At 41.6% G+C, this 25,583-nt stretch overlaps 1 long non-coding RNA gene across 1 annotated transcript; it reads right to left on the reverse strand.

The window, feature by feature from the left end:
• Window positions 1-3,060: 3,060 nt before the first annotated feature.
• On the reverse strand, window positions 3,061-25,583 carry LOC149747737 (uncharacterized). The gene is made up of 3 exons (XR_016395434.1): window positions 17,366-25,583; window positions 16,259-16,470; window positions 3,061-14,793 (listed from the first exon to the last, which is right to left on the reverse strand). It is a non-coding gene; the product is annotated as an uncharacterized LOC149747737 (long non-coding RNA).

A 25,583-nucleotide genomic window follows, 5' to 3' on the forward strand; every position in this document is an offset into this window, starting at 1 on the left:
CAACAGATGGAGAGATATACCATGTTCTTGGATTGGAAGAATCAATATTGTGAAAATGACTATACTACCCAAAGCAATCTACAGATTCAGTGCAATCCCTATCAAATTACCAATGGCATTTTTTACAGAACTAGAACAAAAAATCTTAAAATTTGTATGGAAGCACAAAAGATCCCGTATAGCCAAAGCAGTCTTGAGGGAAAAATGTGGAGCTGGAGGAATCAGACTCCCTGACTTCAGACTATACTGTAAAGCTACAGTAATCAAGAAAATATGGTACTGGCACAAAAACAGAAATATAGATCAATGGAACAAGATAGAAAGCCCAGAGATAAACCCACACACCTATGGTCAACTAATCTATGACAAAAGAGGCAAGGATAGCCAATGGTGAAAAGACAGTCTCTTCAGTAAGTGGTGCTGGGAAATCTGGACATGTAAAAGAATGAAAATAGAACACTCCCTAACACCATACACAAAAATAAACTCAAAATGGATTAGAGACCTAAATGTAAGACCGGACACTATAAAACTCTTAGAGGAAAACATAGGAAGAACACTCTTTGACATAAATCACAGCAAGATATTTTTTGACTCACCTCCTAGAGTAACGGAAATAAAAACAAAAATAAACAAATGGGACCTAATGAAACTTCAAAGCTTTTGCATAGCAAAGGAAACCATGACAAGATGAAAAGACAACCCTCCGAATGGGAGAAAATATTTGCAAATGAATCAACGGACAAAGGATTAATCTCTAAAATATATAAACAGCTCATGCAGCTCAATATTAAAAAAAACAAACAACCCAATCCAAAAATGGGCCAAAGACCTAAATAGACATTTCTCCAAAGAAGACATACAGATGGCCAAGAAGCACATGAAAAGCTGCTCAACATCACTAATTATTAGAGAAATGCAAATCAAAACTACAATGGGGTATTACTTCACACCAGTTAGAATGGGCATCATCAGAAAATCTACAAACAACAAATCCTGGAGAAGGTGTGGAGGAAAGGGAACCCTCTTGCATTATTAGTGGGAATGTAAGTTGATACAGCCACTATGGAGAACAGTATGGAGGTTTCTTAAAAAACTAAAAATAGAGTTACTATATGATCCAGCAATCCCACTACTGGGCATATACCCAGAGAAAACCATAATTCAAAAAGACACATGCACCCCAATGTTCATTGCAACACCATTACAATAGCCAGGTCATGGAAGCAACCTAAATGCCCATCGACAGATGAATGGATAAAGAAGATGTGGTACATATACACAATGGAATATTTTTCAGCCATAAAAAGGAATGAAATTAGGTCATTTGTTAAGATGTGGATGGATCTAGAGACTGTCATACAGAGTGAAGTCAGAAAGAGAAAAACAAATATCGTATATTAACACATATATGTGGAACCTAGAAAAATGGTACAGATGAACCGGTTTGCAGGGCAGAAATTGAGACACAGATATAGAGAACAGACATACGGACTCCAAGGGGGGCAAGCGGCGGGGGGTGGTGGTGGTGGTGTGATGAATTGGGAGATTGGGATTGACATGTATACACTGATGTGTATAAAACTGATGACTAGGGCTTCCCTGGTGGCGCAATGGTTGAGAGTCCGCCTGCCAACGCAGGGGACACGGGTTCGTGCCCCGGTCCGGGAGGATCCCACATACCGTGGAGTGGATGGGCCCGTGAGCCATGGCTGCTGAGCCTGTGCGTCGGAGCCTGTGCTCTGCAATGGGAGAGGCCACAACAGTGAGAGGCCAACCGCAAAAACAAACAAACAAAACAATAACAAAAAAAACTGATGACTAATAAGAACCTGCTGTATAAAAAAATAAATAAAATTCAAAAATTCAGAAACAATAAAATAAAATAAAATCTTTGTCTGCTAACCCCCCCCCCGCAAAAAAAAAAAAGCGTTAATGAGGAAAGTAAGAGTGATGGGGTGATATTTGTCATAACAGGTACCCATTGGTGGTGACACCTACAAGGTTTCCCATAATCTCTTAGGCAATAAAAGAAATGTAGAACTGAGTGATAGTTTACTATTTGAAAATATTTTATTTTATTTGGGACATTGATGGCTTTCCCTACACTCCTGCATCAACATATGAAAAATTGAGGCAAAAGTATCTTTTTCATGTCAGCAAGTTCAGTTTTCTAAAAAATATCAGTTAAATTTCTAATTGTTAGAATAGTACCAGCTCCAATTAAAATGTAATAACCACAGTTTTCAGTTTTCATCCACTTAGGGAAACATGTAAAATGAAAACCAATTTCAAAGGGAAAAAGGACAATAAGAAAGTCCCATTCAAAATGGAGCCAAGTCATCTTGAATTGGGTTGGGTTCATTTTTGGTGGGTGGCTCTCCCAAGTGCTTTCCTGCCATCTCCTTCGGCATTCCATAACTCCACTGGGGGCTGGAAAGTAAGTATGGATTCCACCCATAGGCTAAACACTAGAATAATCTGTACCACCAAGTTAGAAAAAGGAAACCCCTCAGTATTCATGCTGAGGAAACTACATACGAGGTGAACTACTACTGCTGATCTAGCAAAACAGTTCAAGTGTTATTTCCCAAGGCTATTTCTCTTAAATATATCTATGTATGAATATATATATTCATACATAGATATTCATATATATATATATATATATATATGCCATCTACTCACTGTATCCTCACATGGCAGAAGGGGCAGGGGAGCTCTTTGGGGTCTCTTTTTATAAGCATATAATCCCATTCATGACAGCTCCACTCTCATGACCTAATCACCTCCCAAAGACCATCACCTCCAAATACCATCACATTGCAAATTTGGTTTCAACACATGAATTTTGCAGGGACACAAACAGTCAGTCCATATATATGGCAGGCAGCACCTACTGCCCAACATGTGTTAATGTTTCTTCCTAACCAGTAAACTAAGGTCTGTAAGCTTACTAAGGTCAGCTTGTCATAATACATGTATCCTTCCTATTCATCAGTAGGTACTCAATTAATGCTTCTTTAAGGAGCATCTCACAGCCCAGCCTCACCGGTTCACAGAACCCTGAGAGCGCCCCTTGGCTCTCGGGATGTCCCCAGATCTCAATTCTGGGGACACCCTAAGGCCAGTTTGTACTGAAGCCCAAGAGCTCACTTGGACTGCCCCTCGCTGACCTAGATGGAAAACCCAGGTCAGTGAGCCACGGCTGGCTTCCAGAGCTGGAGAATGAGGCAAACCACAAATCTCATGACTCAATGATCTTCCATGTCGGGGGTAGATGAGTGTTTCTGGCCCTGGCTTGGTAGGATCCCAGGGAAGGATGCAGTTAATTCCCTTTAGTCACTCTGGGTCATAATTTCCTAAAAGATAGACCCAGCCTGAGGCTACAAGAAAACAGAGGCAGCTTTGGGCCCATCTCTGAGAAACACGTTTCACCTTATCTAATCCATTTTCCCTTTGGGTGAGCAGCTTCAGCTGGCACAAAGCCTCATTTCTTTCCTCTCTGCTGGAACTCCTTGATTTTAGGCCTTTGTCTTGAGCTGTTACAAAACTGATCTCTGACTGCACGATATGACTGAGTCTATTGAATCCCATTAAGCCCAGTGGTGGTAATAGAGCAGATATCCATGTAAAGAGTTAATCCCTGACTTGTCACCACAACTTCCTTTAGACTATTATTAATATTGAAAAGAATAATTCTTCTGTATACCATCCTGGTCTCCACTTATTTACGACTTTTAAAATTGTTGTTACATAATGAGGTGACTTCAATGTGAAGGCTTCTGGGACTGGGTTTATCTCTTTGTTCATGTTTTTTTCCCCTTTGGCACTTACCAGAAGAGCCAAGAACTAGAGAGGAAAACCCCAGTGAGTTCAATGATCCAAAAGGGACTAGGATTTAATAGAACCAAAGGCTTATTGAAAGAGTTATAAAGGAAAGCACAACACTGAGATTGTGTGTGTGTGTGTGTGTGTGTGTGTGTGTGGTGTGTATCACAAGGGCAGAAGGAGAGAGGATGAGAGAGCAAAATGGCCTTGTGTGGCGTGGGCAGGCGGAGGTGTGACGTGAAATACCTGTGACCAGACACACACCTGGCAGATTTGAAGCCTGAGAGTAACACACATGCTCCCTGTTACCCATCTCCTGGTATTTCCTCAATTAGCATCCAGCCTCCCACACTTCTTCCTGTGTCCTCTCCTAACCTAATTAGTAAAAGATTACAGTTCTTCTGAGTAAGTGGCAGAATCTCTTCAGGTGCAGTCTCTTTTGGCTAGGACCAAATATATAACATTACAGATAGCAGTAGGAATCCAGTAATTAATTTAAAAACAAGTCAACATTCAAGATATATGCAAAAGTCCCTAAAGCTGTAGGCCAGATTCCAAATAGGGCTTTAATGGCTACAGGCGAGCTTTGAGTCCTGCTCCCTCCCAGTCTAGCAGAAGAATTTTCCTTAGCTAATAAGCATTAATTGAGCACCTATTGATGAATAGGAAGAATACATGGATTATGACAAGCTGACCTTAGTTTATAGACCTTTATTTACATGTTGCTGTCACTTCATCCTTGCTGCTAAAAACCTGGCCCAGGCTTATTACCTTTCATCTGGACCAGAACTGAGAGTAGTTTCCATCTCACAGGCCAATTCCAATTAATTGGTAGTGGCTACTAGAACCCTATGTTGAAAAGGATTTTGTGTTTAGCAGGAAAGATTGTGGTTGACCGTTAATGGTGATCGCCATGGGCACAGGAGGGAAACTGCAGCATGCTCTCTGATCTACACTGTTGTATTAGCCTTCTAAGGGGTATGCTTACCTCTATTTTCTTTCAGGAAAAGGTTAACTTTCTAAAAGATTATTTGACAACATCTTATCAGAAAGCTTCAACCCTACTCCACTTTAGCAACTCAGACCTGTTCTACCTGTCATCTATCGATCTATCAACTATCTTTATCACATCTATTCAATATTTATCATCTCTTTCTATCTCTATGTCTCCTCTCTCTTTCTCTCATCACACCCATCCCTTATTCTTTCAGCTCCATCACCCCTTTCTCCCAGTATAGCTGCTGCTCATCTCTACTCTTTTCTCCCTAGCCCATCATTGACAACATGGCTGGACCTCAGGACACAACTCTTCTGTCACTCTCTTGTGACCAGCCTCAGCCTCATTGCCCCCTTCCTTTTGCTGTGTCAGTCCCACAAACCCTTTTCTGTGGATCACCCCTACCATTTTCCTACTTTCTTCCTATGTGAGGTCCCCTGAGGGTGGCATAGGAATTCACAGTCTTGTGGTTTGGGTTTGACAACCCATGTCCTCTGACCTCAGCTGGGTTCTCAGCACAGCCACCCTTTCACAGGCCCTTGATCAGCATCCTTTCCTCCCCTGATTCTCCCAGCTGCCATCTTAAACCTTCACCACTACACCCCAACCATGGCCACCTTTCTCTCAGCAGATGACCAAGGCTTCTGTTTTAGGCAGTTTGGGCTGTTATAACAAAATACCATAGACTTATGGGTGGCTTAAAAATAGACATTTATTTCTCACAGTTATGGAGGCTGGCAATTCCAACATCAAGCAGCTTGCAGATTTGGTGTCTGGTGAGAGCCCTTTTCCTGGTTTGCAGATGGCTGCCTTCTTGCTGTTCTCTCATGTGAAAGGGTGAGAAAAGGCTCTGGTCTCTTCCTCTTCTAGTAAGGACACTAATCCCATCATAGGGACTCTACCCTCACGACCTCATCTAAACCTAATTACCTCCCAAAGGCTCCACCTCCAACATATCATCACATTAGGGATTAGGACTTCAACATATGAATTTGGGGGACATAAACATTTAGTCCATAACAGCTTTTATTTCATGAACTCCTTCAATACCCACCCTTGAAACTTCAGGCACTTCTGCAGTCACACTCACCTTCCAGCTTTTGCAAAGGAAAAGCTGGATTCTCTCCTGCCAAGAGCCTCCTCTGGGGCTCTGGATGCAATCTCTCCTGGGCCTTTGCTCTCTACTTTTTACTTCTTCTCCCCACTTCTGGTCCCTCCCTTGCAGCCTAGAAACATGATCGGGTCTCTCCCTTCCTAAAACTTCTCTCCCCAACCTGCCTGCCGTTGTCCCTCTCCCTCACAGCCAAGTTCCTGGAAAAGTCCATTCCTTCATGACCCCATCCACATACCTGTCTTACCTGTCCAGCTTATGGCAGACTCTGTCACTTTTATTGGCTTTCCAGATACCAGACCTTCCTCTTCTCCCTTGATTTTTCCTCCTCAAGCCCTACACTTTAAATGTTGGGGTAACCTGGAGATTTGAAAGTTGGTCTGTTCTAACACCAAAGGCTGATCCTGTAAGCATCATGCCATGCTCTAGTCCTTTAGGAGCTCTCGCCATATGAAGAGTGAGCATTGTCACACCAGAGGATAAAGAGGATGGAGAAGGTACCGCTGTTTCCAACAGAAGGAGAAGTATGAAGAACATTCACATTCCACAAATTCCTAATCTGCACTGCTGCTTCTGTAGTATCCTCTTAAACTCTGGTTAAAGACTGTGTAAAATGTGAATTTCCTGTTTGAATAAGATGCCTGTATTTAACTGCAAGTATTGTCACGAAAAGGGTACCTAAGTACCTGTTTACAGGGAGGGCAGCAGCCGGAACTAACCTGCCTGCCTGGTTCAGGGACCTGGAACGTCCAAGCGACCACCAGCGTTTTTCTCCAAGGAGGATCTGAAGGAAAAGGAAGACTTTTCTCCAAGTCCTGGACTTTGGGATTAGGATCTTCATGTAAAGGAGAAGAAGAAAGATGAGACTCCCGAAACTCCTTTATGAGATGGAGAACTTGCCCTTAGTGGGAGGGGTTGGGCTCAGGGTCCCAGAAAGGGTGAGAGAATCAACCCTGGCCCCTTTCCAACTGGTCTGGTTGGGACTGGTCTCTGGTTCATCAGACAGACATCTGATACTAGCAGGCCTATGCTTTCTGAGGCCCATGGGGAAGACTGCCTCTCTACGGGGCCACAACCTCAGACCTGGGGCGGGAACAGCCCAAGCAGCTTCTCTGAGCTCTGGCAAACGTTGACATCCTGGGAAACCAGGTGGTGCTCGAAATCAAATACCTCTTTGTAACTCAGACCCTTGATTTCTTTCCCTGTGGCTGGTGAGGCCTAGGAAAAATGCTCCCCTTGGAAGTGAAGTCCAGAGATAAACAACTGAGAAGCTCACCAACCGGCTGGAGAAGTTCCACTTCCTCTGCAGAGAGTGGGTTTTGGAATAATAATGCTGTATTTCATAAGCTACATTCCAGTTTCAAGAGCCCAGTGACTATAACCATTCATCTCCATAGACAATTAGTCTCTCAAAGTTCTTTTCAAGCCCCGGAGGCTCTTGTGTCTGCCCCACAGCCTCTCTGGATGAGGCTGTGCCATAGTGAGGTAGGTCCCAAGATGTGAAAATATAATCAGACCCAATATTCGAGAAACCAGAATGCTAATTTCCTAAAGTGCTTAGTCACTTTTAGCCACTGATTGCCTCCTCTGTGATTGGGCCCAGTGTGAATCTGAGTGAGTCATCTATTGGGATAAGTATATACAGGAGAGACTAGCAGGACTTTTTACCAATCTCAGGTTTACTGGCTAATGAATTTGGCATCTGGGTAGTGTTCCTTGTACCTCATCATTTCATCCATTTATATATATATATGAAGCGGGCTTTCAGACACCAAATGTGCTGGTGCCTTGATCATGGACTTTCCAGCCTCTAAAACAGTGAGAAATAAGTTTCTGTTGCCTATAAACCACCCAGTCTATGGTATCCTGTTACAGTGGCCTGAACAGACCAAAACAGCACCTCTGCAAACTATCCACAAGTTCCAAAGAGCATGCAAGATATATGTAGATATATAGAGAAGATATATATAGACATATAGAGAAGATATATATAGAGATATATATAGAAGGAAATGCATGAGGTCCAGAGAAAGAAGGAAAGTTTCTTGAGGAGGTGAGCTATGAACTGATTCTAAATACAAAGCAATGAATTGTTTTAGTTTTTAAAATAACTTTGGAATTTTTTTTTAATATTTATTTATTTAGGCTGCTCCAGGTCTTAGTTGCGACATGCAGACTTCTTAGTTGCAGCATGAGGACTCCTAGTCATGACGTGCATGTGGGATCTAGTTCCCCAACCAAGGATCGAACCCAGGCCCCCTTCATTGAGAGTGCAGAGTCTTACCCACTGGACCACCAGAGAAGTCCCAACTTTGGAATTTTTAATTATAAAACTAACTGTTTATATTAGGAAATACAGGTTAGAAAAAAAAAAGTTTAAACTCCCAACTACCTCACCACCAAGAAGTAACTGTTGGGCATCACCCTGCAACCCAGGCCCCATTTTTTCCACCCTTCCCCTCCCTTTCTATCATTCTGATCTACTTCACACCTACAAAGCATCCTCATTAGATTTCATTTCACAAAATGTTTTCAATGCTAAAGCAAGTTTGAAAACTACTACTAAACACCAGGGTCAGATAAGCCTCCCTGAATCCTGATTCCTTTGCATCACTGTCCTTCTGATCAGCCTCCAAAGGCAACCTCCTTAGCTTGGTCATTTGGGGCCTCTGCTTCTGGCCACCGTCTATCTTTGCACCCTGGGCGCAGCTCTTCTATTCAAATATTTGCATTCATTTGCAAACATTTTCATTCAAAACCTGAGTTTGTCTAGCTTTATTGGCCTATGCGTCACAGCAATAGCAGCTTCCTCCATTGCCCCACCTGAGTGCTGTGAGATCTCTGAGGCCTCTCAGAGTCGCACCGGGAAATTTCACCCCATGCGTTGTTTGACATGTACTCACAACATGCCACAAACACATGGCCCCTGCCATGTTCTTCCTTTCCCGTGCCAACCACCCTTATGCCCCACGTTTATGCTTTTGGCCAAGGCCACCTCTCCTGTATGTACCCTCCACAAATACTGTAATGTCTTTTTTCTAGATGAGCCCAAGACTCAACCCTCAAGGTGCCAGGACTGTGTCCCCTGGAGTCCTTAAGGCACAGGTGGTAGGCCAGCTTGCACCCCCTGGACTCCAGGGGACACTACTCACAGCTCTATGGCTCAGATCCTTCCTGATAGCAGCTCCTTGGTCATCTGCGCTCTTTCAACAGGCTCAGACCAGAGTCCTTCCCAGTCTCCTGTCCCTGACCCCCCACAGGGCACCCTTGACAGTTTACTCATGCAAGTGCACATCCGAGAGCTATGTGTCTGGCTGTACTTGGATGTACTCAGAGGTACTTGGATATATTCTAGTCTTGCTGGTAGAAAGAGTTTAGATTCAAACCAGGAATCCCACTACATTCCCTTTAAGACCCTCAGACTTAGCACCAACCTTTATCAAATCTTCTCTGACTGTCTCAGGCTAAATAAACTTATAAGCCTCTGTAGCAATCATGGTTGTACAACTAATTTGATAATTAATCATGTTTTCGCTTGTGACAACTCTTTTGTTCTTTCCTCAAATTGGTGTTAAAATTTTTATTGTACTAGAAAAAATATATTTTAAAGGAATATCTTTCTGATTCTGAGAATATTAAGCAAAGATATTCCCCTTCTCTATCAGTCCTTAAGAACACAGGCATAGCTTGAATAATTAAAAAGCATCAACATTTCATGTTTATGTCTTGCTCCATCATTGATATAAGGACCATGGTTTTGACTGCTTTCCATTTGTAACCATGCCTGGTATTCAGTGGGCACTCATATACCAGGTGGTTCTTTCATTTTAGAGAGGTTTAAGGTTATTATTTGTACCTTAAGATAGCAGAGGATAAAAGACAAGACAAAGTAAAAGAGGACAGAAGAAGTTATACAAAACAAAAAATTCCAGAAAGAATAACCATGGAAGAAAGCTTACTTTAGCATTTTGGTGATAGGATAAAAGATTCCTGAGGTAATCTCCCTTCTTGTAGGTATTGCTTTAAATGTACATATTGAGTATCTCATTCACCCATCCCACAAATACATATTAAGCACCTACTGTGTGTCAAACAGACAACACCCCTGCCCTCCAGAAACTTCCAGTCTAATAGAGAGAGGCAGAGACTAAACCAGATCCTTTCAGACTGTAGTAAGTACAATGAAGGAAATAAATAGAATGGGGAGTAAGGATGCAGCTCCTTTAGATTAAATGGTCAAGGAAGCTTTTCTGAGGAGGTGATACTTAGGCTGAAACAGATGGTTGACAAGGCAACAACTACAGGCAGAGTCAGGAAAAGAATGTTCCCAGGGCTACTACATGCAGTCCCACAGGTTGTGCACTGCCCATGCACTCCGTTCACATGGACAACAGTGGCATCCCTGAGCGTTGTGCAGTGCAGCAGCTCAGAGTGTTTCAGGCACATGTAAGTCAGTTCACTTGTATAGTTAATTTCCTTTGCTCAAGTTGACTTGCACATCTACTGACATGCACCTAGTCCATCTGGACACAATGGCAATCAAATTAACCATGTGATGGTTCAGACAAGTCAAGAAAATGACCCTCAGCAAATTGCAGGCTGGACTCGATCGATCGGCTTATGACTCTATGTTCTCCACTTCTGGAGACATGGGAGATAAGCCTAGAACTTAACACAGTTTTAAGTGGGAAAAGCTTGAGGTCATTTTGGGAACCAACCCATTGTCTACTCCTATGGCCATAATGCCAGGAAAAGGAGATGAGTAATTGCTAGCCAAGCCTAAAGCTGGTTTTCAGGGTGAGAAATCCTCCCTCTTCAGGAATGATCAAATGTGAGGTTTGGAAAATAGCCTTTATAATTACAGACTATACTATTAAGTGCACGGCAAATTAATCATTTGACTCCATGGCATGGTGGTATCCCATAATGACAGGTTAATGGATTCCATGCTTAATTTAAAAAAAAAAAAAAGAGACCATTAGACTTCTAGTAAAGTCAATACTGTAGCTCTTTGCTGGCCACAGATCCCCTGTTAAACTGGCCTCAAAAGCAAATGTATAGAGAAACTTTGAGGTTCCAAACTGGTTTAATGGGTTTCACAGAAGGGGTTCAAAGGTAGCTTTCTTGTCAATTTACAATTAGGCAATGGAGGCTTAAATAGAGCTCATATGCTGACCTCAGGTTGCTCTGGAAATGAGACATCTGGAAACTGACCCCCTGTTCCCTGAATCTCTCAGCTGATCCTACTTCCTCTCTGAACTGTGCTCATCAGTGTTTGAATCTGTCCAAGTCAGTTCTGAAGAGGAAGCTCCAGTCTCTCCTCCCCCCACACGTCTGCGTGTAGAACGTGACAGGAGTTCAGGGGGCGGGGAGCCGGCAGCATCAGAGGGCAGGATGGGGCAGAAGCAGTGCTCCTGGGCAGGCGCTGAGAATAGAGTCATGCACAACCAGGCGAAGAAAAAATGCAGGCCAGCTTTGGCAGGGGGATTATTCAAGGGCTTCCAATTGTGGAAAGCAGGGTGGAGGTGTCCATCCCCCAGCGCCAGGTGGAGCAGGGTTGTTCTGGAATATCTGATTCAAAATAGGTGGAAAGATGGGTCAGGATTCAAGACCTAAACATTGAGGGTTGAAGGACTGTAGGCTCCACGTAGCTACCTAGAGCATGCTTGCGATCTTTACTGTACATATGAATCGCCTGGAACCTGGCTAAAAATGCAGATTCTGATTCAGTAAGTCTGGGGCTCTGCATTTCTAACGAGTTCTCAGGTGATGCCAATGCTGCTGGTTTATGCATCACATGGAATACAGGGGCTACAGCACAGGGCAGGGTCCCTCCTCCTTTTCTCCTAACCATCATGGGCCCTAGAGGAACCGGGAAGCCTGGAGATTGGGCAATAGCACCACTCTTGCCCAACAAAACTGCTGACAGGACACAGCAGCCCAGAGGCTGGGAGCAGTCCAAGCCCTCTCATGCATTCCAGGGCAGGGGCTGAGCAACTGGCTGCTGGCTGAGACTCAGAGCAGAAAGAGCCTGATCAATGGACATAAGAAAATTATCAAATTAGAAACAAAGATGGGTTATATTTGGTGAATCAGAGGGAAAGGCTTAAAAATCTCTGTCCCTTTTTAACACCTCAAATCAAAGATCCTCATCACTCCTACCCACTGTGGTCAGTGCTCTGACTGAGGTCCCTCTGCAGAGTGGAAGTCGTCAAAGTACGTTGAACAAATGCTTACCCAGGCAGAGGGTGGGGTTTTTGAGCTGTTGCTCTCTCGTACTAACCTTCTAGGAAAATGAAAAGGGAAGATTTCCTCCAGGGCCATTTTCCTGGGCTCTAAATTGGGTGCTTAATGTATGAACTTGGCTATACGATAGCACCCTGTTGTTCAATTAAACACTAGTTTAGGTGTTGTTGTGAAGGTATTTTGTAGATGCTGTTGACATCTACAATCAGCTGATGTTAAGTAAAGGTCTTGACAGTCTGGGTGCCTCATCCAATCACTTGAAAGGCCTTAAGAGCAAAAGAGGTTTCTCTGAGGTAGAAATTCCACCTGTTAAGTGCAGCTTCAGCTCCTGCCAGAGAGTTTCCAGCCAGCTGCTCCGCAGTACAGACCACAGACTTGCCATTCCCCACAATCATGGAAGCTATTTGCTTTAAATAAATCTTGTTCCATATACATTTGATCCTCATTATTCACAGATTCTCTATTTGTGAATTTGTCTACTTGCTAAACTTTATTATAATGCCAAATTAACACTCACAGTGCTTCCACAGTTATTCCTGGACACGTGTAGAGTGGTGAAAAATTTGTCACCTGTTGCAGCTGTTTTTCCAGCTGGGGTCGAACAAGGTGACTCCAACTTCTTGTTCAGCTCTCAGATTGTAAACAAGTGTCCTTTACGTGGTCTATGTAGTGCCATGATTTTCATATTTTTGTGCTTTTTGTTGGCGATTTTGCTGTTTACAGTGGCTCCTAAGCATCTTGCTAAAGTGCCGTCTAGTGTTCTTAATGCCAGAAGGCTGTGATTTGCCTTGTGAGGAAATATGCTTCATTCAGACATCAGTTATAGTGCTGTTGGCTGTGAGTTCAATGTTAATGAATCAACAGTGTATATTAAGTAAGGTGTCTTTAAACAGAAATACAGATAAAACAAGGTTATATTTTGATCGGTTGAGGAGAATGTGACCAGAGGCTCACAGGAACCTAACCCTGTATTTCCCCTAGGAACAGTGGCTCAGTATTTCCTAATTCAGTGTTTTTGGGGACTTTATGGGACATAACTACCATGAATAACGAGAATTGACTCTGTGTGTGTGGGGGGGAGGGGAGGGCAGCATGCACGCGGGCATCCACACTACTGGTTCTGTTTCTCTGGAGGCACCCGAACTGATGCAGGTGCAGTACCACCCTCTCCTCCAGGGCTGGCTGTGCACTGCAGAGATGATGAGGGCCTTTTGTCCTTTCTGCATTCAGATCTCTGACAATATTCTACAGAAGGAGGAAACCAGTTCACTATAAACCATCTAGTGAATGTTAACAGTCCCCTTTTAAAAGCAGTTTTTCCCTTACTGGGTGATACTTAGGGACACAAAATATACACAAGCCCTATAATTTGGATGGTATTCCATCTCCCTGATAAAGAAAGAAGTAGGCTAGATTAGGTAATAGCTAGAATGCATTTCAGCATTTTTAATGTAATTTGGATGATAAGCCCCAAATTACTTTTCCAATATAAACCAATCAAGTCGATTCCAGTTTGAGTGACTTTACCAAAAATAAACTTCTTTATGAATGTATAAAAAGATAATTAGACTGTCTCCAAGGCATTGGGCCTATTCCCAACAATGGAGAGAAGCCAGCATGTCTCAGAGTGACAGGCAGGCACCAATTTAACAACCCACTGCCCTTCCTCTCCCCACCCCAGTGGTCAGCTGTAGTCTTCTCAGAGGCTGTGGTTATGATTCTCACTTGCCTGGTCCACAGCTGCAGGCTCCATTGCTAATTCTAAATTTGTCATCTTCCATGTTGCACTGTCTGACACAGGAGGAACTGGCAAAGAGGAGTCATGTCTTAGTCAAATCCTACCCCGCTCCTGGAATACCACCCAAGCTCACACCCTCCATGGCGTGAGTCAGCTGTGCCAGCTCTGTGGATATAGTGCACTTTCCCCCACGTTCCCATTGACACCTGAATGAGGCTTGAAAAGGCTTATAAATAATTCTCTTTTTCCTTCAAGAACACGTCACAGCTAAGACTAAGCACCATGTATCAGCTTCCACTGATCCTGAAAGAAAATACTGTTTGAAAAAAGCTTCTTTCATGCACAGCTTCAAGAAAATCAGAACACCATTCACTTCTCAAACCACCCATAAGGTAATTCAAGTGTCAAAAAGTGTTCAACGCAAACAGAAGAAGGGGAGAGGGAGCATGATACAGTCTGAGAATTTTTTTTTGTATTCAAAAGTGTTTCCCTTTTAATGTTCAGCAATTTTCATGACATGTGAATAGTATTCTAAGCTGTTAAATGGTAGAATGGGAACTGCCTTGTCCTGTGACTATTTTTTTTTCAATATAAATTTATTTATTTATTTTTGGCTGTGTTGGGTCTTCATTTCTGTGCTAGGGCTTTCTCTAGCTGCGGCGAGCGGGGGCCACTCTTCATCGCGGTGCGCGGGCCTCTCACTATGGCGGATCACAGGCTCCAGACGCGCAGGCTCAGTAGTTGTGGCTCATGGGCCCAGTTGCTCCGCGGCATGTGGGATCCTCCCAGACCAGGGCTCGAACCTGTGTCCTCTGCATTTAGCTGGCAGATTCTCAACCACTGCGCCACCAGGGAAGCCCCGTCCTGTGACTATTGAATTGATACACTAAGTAAGAATGATATACTAAATACAATTAAAATGAGTATCACCCTTCCACCAAATAAAAAATTGTAGAAATATATGTAGTAAACAAACTGATTGAGTCAAATTATTTCGACCAGAAAAAAAATGTCAAAAATGGCTAAACAGGACTAACTCTTATGAAGTTTGGCTTATAGGGCCCATCTCTCCCTATGGCTCTTTGTCCTACATTTTCCCACCCTTCTGGTCACCTCCCTTCCCCCACACCAGGTGTCAGGTCCTCCTTCCCCTGCTCTCAGCTGGTTGCTCCTTTCAAAAGGATTCAATTAAGTCAGGGGTTGGAAACAACAGCCGTAGGGCCGAATGGAGCCCATCTCTTGTTTTTGTAAATGAAATTTTATAGAAACCCGGCCATGCTTATTCCTTACCTCAATGGCTGCCTCTGCCTTACAATGACAAGAGTTGAGTAGCTCCAACAGAGACCTTATGGCCCACAAAGCTTAAAATATTTACTATTTGATCCTTTATAGAAAAAGTCTGCTAGCCCCTGAATCAAGTCCCTCGCACTAAGGAATTACAGTTGTAATATGTTACTTCTCCAGGAGAAGAGATCCATTACTTGGATTTTAATAGGAGGTAACTTCTTAATTTAAAGAAAGTAATAGCTAATAGCAGGATTTTAGTCATCAGCAGTGGGATACTCAGGAGATACTTTGGGGCAGGGGCATTTCTTAAGTTCAGTTACTATCTATTCCACCTGCCCATCAACCCAGTTGTGGGACCACCTACTGAGGATTTTGATAAAGGGTTACAATTGTTTGGAGAAAGACTTGAAAGCGAGGTTGGTCTGAACAGTTTGGGACTGCTGCAGCTGGCATTGTGGAGAGGAAAACACACAACCCAAGAGATTATAATTTGTCTCCGCCTGACTCAAATGTTTATTCTTATCACTTAAAGACTAACAAAAACATTCTGAGGTCCAGTTAAAGAGAGTCAGATTCCTGACTTTGGTTGTCCCCTAATCTTTTGCCTTTTTACTTTTCACAGATATCTAACTTCACAAAAATAAATCTTTTTTATGGCACACCGAAGATTTTCTCTCTGAAGTTCCCATGAGCAGTGTTATTTATCTATAAAGAAGTCTCCTCCAAGAAAGCAGCAACAGCGAGCTCATGGTGCAGCCTTTCTTCCAGAACAGAGGGGCTCGACTCTCACTGGCATTATTAGGCAGACTTCATGAGACTTTGAAGTGGCCGCTGTACCAAATGGAAACAGAGTATCTGGTTTCCCATCTCAAGGTGATGCACGGGATTGATGGTCACTCCTAACATTCATTTGTTCAGTATATTACATCCCAAAATGTTCTCCTAAACATTCTCTTGTTTAATCCTCAGGACAATCCTTTGACATGAAAATTGTCATCCCCTTTTTACAGGTAAGGAAACGAAGGATGTGAAGGGTTAAATGACTCACTTTAGATCAAACAGCTGTTGAAGGTGGATTCAGAAGAAAAAGTCAGGTCTTCAGAGTCCTCTCAGGGTAGGGGTTTATTCTCTGAGCTCATGCTGGAGGAAACCGGGGGCCTCGTCAAGAGCAGTGAGACTACTGCAGTCGTTTGTGGAAGTCTTGAAGGTCACTCTTCAAGATTTTGTCACTCTTCCGGTACAAGAGTGGTAAGTGGCAGCCTAAAGAGGTAGAGGCTTCATTCAGATGTGCCTATGAGCTGCCCAAGGTGAGCACCAGGATGTCATCCCACACGGCTCCTGGACCCTCCTGGGATGGGGCTCATATAGCACTAGCACTTCAGAGGGGCTTTGTGCAAACTAGAAAATGGCAGGCCAATTATACAAAGGTGTTCCTTCCCTCAGCTGACTCAGCCCTGGGCCAGGCCTCAGCTCAGCAAGCTGAGTGGGCTAGATCCAGCCCCTGCTCGAGTCCCTCACCCAGAAAAGGCATCATTGCCCAGGCACAGCTGGTACAACCATCCTGGGCCCACCCAGTTCAGAGAGCTCCCTTCACCAAGAGGGGATGTTTCTCAAAAGAAAGATAACCTTATTGAGAAGAACTGGATCCATACGGGACCATAAACACTGCACAGTTTACCAAGAAGGTGCCAGTTACAGTCTAAACTTAGTATGGTTTGGGTAGTGAGGACAGTCTTTCTGAGCTGGAGAACTAGAGCTGGTCCCAGTCCAGCTCATCTCCCTTACCTGGTCCTCCCTCTTAGCTAAGCCCCTCTCTGTATCCCACTCAAGCTCATTTCTCCCATTAATTTAAGTGCTGCCTCACTGAATGGAAACTTCCTTGAACTGGAGGGAACACACAGCTGGCAGAAGTGTGTAATTATTCTTTGTGAGTGGATGGTTGGCCACCCCCTTCAGCATGTCTCTGTCACACCAAGACAGGCAACCCTGCTGGGCTAGGACATCTTCTCCAAGACTACACATTTCCAAGACACCAGCTGCCATCAGAACATCCTGGGTCTCTCCCCGTTCCTCCTCTAAATGTTCTTGGGAGCCCATATCATCCTCTAGGCCACTGGGCAAAGTCCAGCTGAGCTCATTAATCATATACACTCACCTTTCCTTGCTCAGAGATCAAAGGCAGCAAGAGCTCACAATCCTCTGTTGAACTGTGTTTTCATAGGATTTGAAGGAAGAATGGATCCAAGAGCAAAAAGGCAGCTCCACCTAACCCTGGGAAGGACCGATAAGCAACTCAGGGTGCAGCTACTAAGAAAGCAGGAGGAAAGTGAGCTGGAAGCTACTCTTCTTCATGTAGAAATGAATCCTCAGACCAAAAGTTTCAATTTACACTGAACACATTCAATTTTTTTAAATTAATTTTTATTGGAGTATAGTTGCTTTGCAAAGTTGTGCTAGTTTCTTGCTGTACAGCAAAGTAAATCAGTCATATATATACATATATCCACTCTTTTTTCAATTTCCTTCCCATTTAGGTCACCACAGAGCATTGAATAGAGTTCCCTGTGCTATACAGTAGGTTCTCATTAGTTATCTGTTTTATACATAGTTGTGTATATATGTCAGTCCCAATCTTCCAGTTCATCCCACCCCCACTTCCCTGCCTTGGTAACCACACGTTTGTTCTCTACATTTGTGACTGTATTTTTGTTTTGCAAATAAGTTCATCTCTACCGTTTTTCTAGATTCCACATATAAGCGATATTATACGATATTTGTTTTCCTCCTTCTGGCTTACTTCACTCTGCATGACAGTCTCTAGGTCCATCCACGTCTCTGCAAATCGCACAGTTCCATTCCTTTTTATGGCTGAGTAATATTCCATTGTGTATAAATATGTACCACACGAACACATTAAATTTAAAGGTGCCTTGCCTTGCACTTATACAGTGTGCCAAAAGGGGTGCTGAAATCATTTCCAGTCTTGTTCTGATAACTACTGCCACCGTAGTCCACATAAAAATGGTTGAGCAAGTGAGTATGTTTCAACTTGCCATCACCTTTTCCTTTTTCTCCCCCCCCACCAACTGCCCGCCCCCCACTTTCCCCCCTTGGTGTCCATACATTTGTTCTCTACACCTGTGTCTCTATTTCTGCCTTGCAAACTGGTTCATCTGTGCCATTTTTCTAGATTCCACATATATGCGTTAATATATGATATTTGTTTTTCTCTTTCTGAGTCACTTCACTCTGTATATTAGTCTCTAGGTCCATCCACATCTCTACAAATGACCCAATTTCGTTCCTTTTTACGGCAGAGTAATATTCCATTGTATATACGTACCACATCTTCTTTATCCATTCATCTGTCGATGGGCATTTAGGTTGCTTCCATGACCTGGCTATTATAAATAGTGCTGCAATGAACATTGGGGTAGATGTGTCTGTTTGAATTATGGTTTTCTCTGGGTATATGCCCAGTAGTGGGATTGCTGGGTATAAGGTAATTCTATTTTTAGTTTTTGAAGGAACCTCCATACTGTTCTCCATAGTGGCTGTATCAACTTACATTCCCACTAATAATGCAAGAGGGTTCCCTTTCCTCCACACCCTCTCCAGGATTTGTTGTTTGTAGATTTTCTGATGATGCCCATTCTAACTGGTGTGAGGTGATACCTCATTGTAGTTTTGATTTGCATTTCTCTAACAATTAGTGATGTTGAGCAGCTTTTCATGTGCCTCTTGGCCACTGTATGGCTTCGTTGGAGAGATGTCTATTTAGCTCTTCTGCCCATTTTTGGATTGGGTTGTTTGTTTTTTTAATATTGAGCTGCATGAGCTGTTTATATATTTTAGAGATTAATCCTTTGTCCATTGATTCGTTTGCAAATACTTTCTCCCATTCAGAGGGTTGTCTTTTCGTCTTGTTTATAGTTTCCTTTGCTGTGCAAAAGCTTTTAAGTTTCATTCGGTCCCATTTGTTTATTTTTGTTTTTATTTCCGTTACTCTAGGAGGTGAGTCAAAAAGTATATTACTGTGATTTATGTCAAAGAGTGTTCTTCCTATGTTTTCCTCTAAGAGTTTTATAGTGTCCAGTCTTACATTTAGGTCTCTAATCCATTTTGAGTTTATTTTTGTGTATGGTGTTAGGGAGTGTTCTAATTTCATTCTTTTACATGTAGCTGTCCAGTTTTCCTAGCACCACTTATTGAAGAGACTGTCCTTTCTCCATTGGCTCTCCTTGCCTCCTTTGTCATAGATTAGTTGACCATAAGTGCGTGGGTTTATCTCTGGGCTTACTATCTTGTTCCATTGATCTATATTTCTGGTTTTGTGCCAGTACCATATTGTCTTCATTACTGTAGCTTTGTAGTATAGTCTGAAGTCAGGGAGTCTGATTCCTCCAGCTCTGTTTTTTACCCTCAAGATTGCTTTGGCTATTCGGGGTCTTTTGTATTTCCTCACAAATTTTAAGATTTTTTTGTTCTAGTTCTGTAAAAAATGCCACTGGTAGTTTGATAGAGATTGCATTGAATCTGTAGATTGCATTGGATAGTATAGTCATTTTCACAATATTGATTCTTCCAATCCAAGAACATGGTATATCTTTCCATCTGTTGGTATCATCTTTAATTTCTTTCAACAGTGTCTTATAGTTTTCTGAATACAGGTCTTTTGTCTCCCTAGGTATTTTATTCTTTTTGTTACAATGGTAAATGGGAGTGTTTCCTTAATTTCTCTTTCTGGTCTTTTGTTGTTAGTGTATAGGAATGAAAGAGTTTTCTGTGCATTCATTTTGTGTCCTGCAACTTTACCAAATTCAATGATTAGCTCTAGTAGTTTTCTGGTGGCATCTTTAGGATTCTCTATGTCTAATATCATGTCATCTGCAAATAGTGACAGTTTTACTTCTTCTTTTCCAATTTGTATTCCTTTTATTTCTTTTTCTTCTCTGATTGCTGTGGCTAGGACTTTCAAAGCTATGTTGAATAATAGTGACAAGAGTGGACATCCTTGTCTTGTTCCTGATCTTAGAGGAAATGCTTTCAGTTTTTCACCATTGAGAATGATGTTTGCTGTGGGTTTGTCGTATATGGCCTTTATTATGTTGAGGTAGGTTCCTCTATGTCTACTTTCTGGAGATTTTTTATCATAAATGGGTGTTGAATTTTGTCAAAAGCTTTTTCTGCATCTATTGAGATGATCATATGGTTTTTATTCTTCAGTTTGTTAATATGGTGTATCACTTTGATTGATTTGTGTATACTGAAGAATCCTTGCATCCCTGGGATAAATTCCACTTGATCATGGTGTATGATCCTTTTAATGTGTTGTTGGACTCTGTTTGCTAGTATTTTGTTGAGGATTTTTGCATCTATCTTCATCAGTGATATTAGTCTGTAATTTGCTTTTTTTGTAGTATCTTTCTCTGGTTTTGGTATCAGGGTGATGGTGGTCTCATAGAATGAGTTTGGGAGTGTTTCTTCCTCTGCAATTTTTTGGAAGAGTTTGAGAAGGATGGATGTTAGCTCTTCTCTAAATGTTTGATAGAATTCACCTGTGCAGCCATCTGGTCCTGGACTCCAGTGTTTTGGAAGATTTTTAATCACAGTTTCAATTTCATTACTTGTGATTGGTCTGTTCATATTTTCTGTGTCTTCCTGGTTCAGTCTTGGAAGGTTATACCTTTCTAAGAATGTGTCCATTTCTGCCAGGTTGTCCATTTTATTGGTATAGTGTTGCTTGTAGTAGTCTCTTAGGATGCTTTATATTTCTGTAGTGTCCGTTGTAACTTCTCCTTTTTCATTTCTAATTTTATCGATTTGAGTCCTCTCCCTCTCTTTCTTGATGAATCTGGCTAAAGGTTTATCAATGTTGTTGATCTTCTCAAAGAACCAGCTTTTAGTTTTATTGATCTTTACTATTGTTTTCTTTGTTTCTATTTCATTTATTTCTGCTCTGATCTTTATGATTTCTTTCCTTCTACTAACTATGGGTTCTGTTTGTTCCTCTTTCTCTGGTTCCTTTAGGTGTAAGGTTAGATTATTTATTTGAGATTTTTCTTCTTTCTTGAGGTAGGCTTGTATAGCTATAAACTTCCTTCTTAGAACTGCTTTTGCTGCATCCCATAGGTTTTGGATCATCGTGTTTTCATTGTCATTTGTTTCCAGGTATTTTTTGATTTCCTCTTTGATTTCTTCAGTGACCTCTTGGTTATTTAGTAATGTATTGTTTAGCCTCCATGTGTTTGTGTTTTATACGTTTTTTCCCCCTGTACTTTATTTCTAATCTCATAGTGTTTTGGTCGGAAAAGATGCTTGGTATGATTTCAATTTTCTTAAATTTACCGAGTCTTGATCTGTGACCTGGGATGTGATCTATCCTGGAGAATGTTCTGTGTGCACTTAAGAAGAAAGTGTAATCTTCTGTTTTTGGAATGGAATGTCCTGTAAATATCAGTTAAATCTATCTGGTCTATTGTGTCATTTAAAGCTGTGTTTCCTGATTAATTTTCTGCCTGGATGATGTGTCCATTGGTGTAAGTGAGGTGTTAAAGTCCCCGAGTATTATTGTGTTACTGTAGATTTCCTCTTTTATAGCTGTTAGCAGTTGCCTTATGTATTGAAGTGCTCCTGTGTTGGGTGTATATATATTTATAATTGTTATATCTTCTTGGATTGATCCCTTGATCATTATGTAGTGTCCTTCTTTGTCTCTTGCAACATTCTTTATTTTAAAGTCTATTTTATGTGATATGAGTATTGCTACTCCAGCTTTCTTTTGATTTCCATTTGCGTGGAGTATCTTTTTCCATCCCCTCACTTTCAGTCTCTATGTGTCCCTCGGTCTGAAGTGGGTCTCTTGTCTTGTTTTTGTATCTATTCAGAGAGCCTGTGACTTTTGGTTGGAGCATTTAATCCATTCACATTTAAGGTGATTATTGATATGTATGTTCCATGTTACCATTTTCTTAATTGTTTTGGGTTTGTTTTTCTAGGTCCTTTTCTTTTTTTTTTTTTAACATCTTTATTGGAGTATAATTGCTTTACAATGGTGTGTTAGTTTCTGCTTTATAACAAAGTGAATCAGTTATACATATACATATGTTCCCATATCTCTTCCCTCTTGCATCTCCCTCCCTCCCACCCTCCCTATCCCACCCCTCTAGGTGGTCACAAAGCACTGAGTTGATCTCCCTGTGCTATGCAGCTGCTTCCCACTAGCTATCTATTTTACGTTTGGTAGTGTATATATGTCCATGCCACTCTCTCACTTTGTCACAGCTTACCCTTCTCCCTCCCCATATCCTCAAGTCCATCCTCTAGTAGGTCTGGTCCTTTTCTTCTCTTGTGTTTCCCACTCAGAGAAGTTCCTTTAGCATTTATTGTAGAGCTGGTTTGGTGGTGCTGGTTTCTCTTAGCTTTTGCTTGTCTCTAAAGCTTTTGATTTCTCTGTCAAATCTGAATGAGATCCTTGCCGGGTAGAGTAATCTTGGTTGTAGGTTCTTCCCTTTCATTACTTTAACTATATCTTGCCACTCCCTTCTGGCTTGTAGAGTTTCTGCTGAGAAATCTGCTGTTAACCTTATGGGAGTTCTCTTGTATGTTATTTGTCATTTTTGCCTTGTTGCTTTTAATAATATATCTTTGTCTTTAATTTTTGTCATTTTGATTACTGTGTGTTTCTCCTTGGGTTTATCCTGCCTGGGACTCTCTGCGCTTCCTGGACTTGGGTGGCTATTTCCTTTCCCATGTTAGGGAAATTTTTGACTATAATCTCAGATATTTTCTCGGGTTCTTTCTCTCTCTCTTCTCCTTCTGGGACCCCTATAATGTGAATGTTGGTGTGTTTAATGTTGTCCCTGAGGTCTGTTGACTGTCTTCATTTCTTTTCATTGTTTTTTCTTTATTCTGTTTGGTGGCAGTGAATTCCACCATTCTGTCTTCCAGGTCACTTATCCATTCTTCTGCCTCCATTATTCTGCTATTTATTCCTTCTAGTGTATTTTTCATTTCAGTTATTGTATTGTTAATCTCTGTTTTTTTGTTCTTTAATTCTTCTAGGTCTTTGTTAAACTTTTCTTGCATCTTCTCAATCTTTGCCTCCATTCTTTTTCCGAGGTCCTGGATCGTCTTCACTCTCATTATTCTGAATTCTTTTTCTGAAAGGTTGCCTATCTCCACTTCACTTAGTTTGTTTTTCTGGGGTTTTATCTTGTTCCTTCATTTGGTACATAGTCTCTGCCTTTCATTTTGTCTATCTTTCTGTGAATCCTATCACCTTTTCTACACCCCTCCCTTTAAATCTCTATTTTCTTCCATAATTCAGATTTGGGTTTTCATTCTTTTGTTATAAGGTTTGGGGTGTAGTTATCTTTTTTATGACATAATGTTATATGGTGCAGATAGTGGCCCTGGATCCCTTACCATCAACTTTTGACGAGTAATGAGGTATCTAGAGAACTTTGACATTTTACTGTGCTTTCAGGAGTATATCCCACTCCAGGTTAGATTGCCTTTCTGGTATTTACCTGCATCCATTCAGCCAAGATTATGTAGGTAAAATATAACCAAAGTATGTTTTCTGATGACATAAGAGTTTGTGAAAACAATTTATAAGAGGGTTGTGGTTTTTTAAAATGATTTTACAAAAAACAGCCTTTTGATATTATGTATAAATAGAATAGAGTCACCAATGGGAGAGTAAACTCTACTCCCCTTTCTGTGATGACAGCAGCTGCCATAATAATTGTGCTAAAACTATCCAATAGACAAGCCAGTAGTGTTCAACTAATCCAGCTGCATACTATGAATTGAAGACTATATTAGAAAACAACCATTACTAGAAAATAACTGACTGGCATACGGTCAAAATGCGGAACAGAGAATTCTGTCAAGGTTGCTGCTTTGTAACCAACCAAAGATAAACTAGAATTTATTGATGTGCTATTGCACATCACAAAATCCAAGGTAGGAAAAATAGATAAATATGTAGTTCTGGAAAATATTAACAGAGAGTGTCTTAGTTAAGGCTGCTATACTAAGTATATAGACTAAGATGCTTATAAACAGTAGAAATTTATTTCTCACAGTTCTGAAGCCTGGAAGTCTGACATCAGGATGCTGGCATGGTCAGGTCCTGGTGAGGGTCCTCTTCTGGATTGCAGACTGTCATCTTTTCCTTGTAACCTCACGTGGTGGTGAGCAGAGAGAGGAGGCAAGCTCTCTCATGACTGTTACAAAGGCATTAATCCCATTCCTGAGGGCTCCATCCATATGACCTCATCTAATTCTAATTACCCCCCAAAGGCCCCACCTTCTAATACTATCACATTGTGGGGGTAGGATTTCAACATACGAATTATGGGGAACATAAACATTCGGTCCATAGGTGGAGGGCATCCAGGAATATTAAAATACAGCAAGCAAGGTTTGATCGCTTCACCCCTAGCACACTACTGGACAAAGAATAGGTGCTCAGAGAATGGCTGTTAACATAAATCAAGTTATTCTTTTCTGTAAATGGTGTGGTTATATATCTACAAATTGAGTAATTTGTGTGATGATCTAGAGGCAGATCATATTTCACTGTCAATTTCCTTCAAAATATGTTAATAAATATTCTTAGCCAATAGGCCATTTCCAGAAGAATGGATTTATATCACCAAAAAGCCACCAATGGTGCAAAATTACTGAATTTTTACTACCACCAAGGAAGAGGGTTTTAATTTCCCACACTGGAAATACTAAGAAAAAAAAACCTCTTTCAAGGCATTTTTGGTATGGAGAGAATTTCAAGAAATTGTCAAATAGGGTAAAGGTGGAGTCCTACCTAAGACTTACTTACTGTAATTCATACAGTTCCCAGACTTTCCTCTCCTGCAGACACCTGCAGGGCAGCTGCTTGCATTTGAGGCCTGCCGGCTTCCACGAAATGCTCCTGGCTATGCTCTGTGGCCGGGTGTCCCACTCTGACAGGTCAGTGTACAAAAGCTGTGAGCAAACAATGGGGCCTCCGCTTTTGCTTTCAAGCTGTCTGGGGGAAAATGCTGACGTGTCTTGCTACCCGTTCCTGTCTCTGTCTTCCTGTTGATCTGTGTGTGCTTTTATAACCTCCTCACTTATGACTCATTCCACTTCATCCCAAAAGAATAATGGAAAGGAATAACGAATTCAGACAACCTGTTAGTACCAGTTAAGGTGAACCTTAGGTAAGGCAGCCCAGAGTCAAAATTCTGGATTTAAAAAGATGATGGACAAATTATGGGGTGATTGTTTACACTAAAAACAGTTTTGGAACACAGAAGGATAAAGCTGTGATGGAGTCTTAGAAATCATTCATTGCCCTCACCTCTGATTTCGTAGATGAGAAA

Source organism: Delphinapterus leucas, chromosome 13, assembly GCF_059928025.1.
Source record: "Delphinapterus leucas isolate spDelLeu-1000000601 "Yukka" chromosome 13, BTC_Dleu_Yukka2, whole genome shotgun sequence".
NCBI lineage: Eukaryota > Metazoa > Chordata > Mammalia > Artiodactyla > Monodontidae > Delphinapterus > Delphinapterus leucas.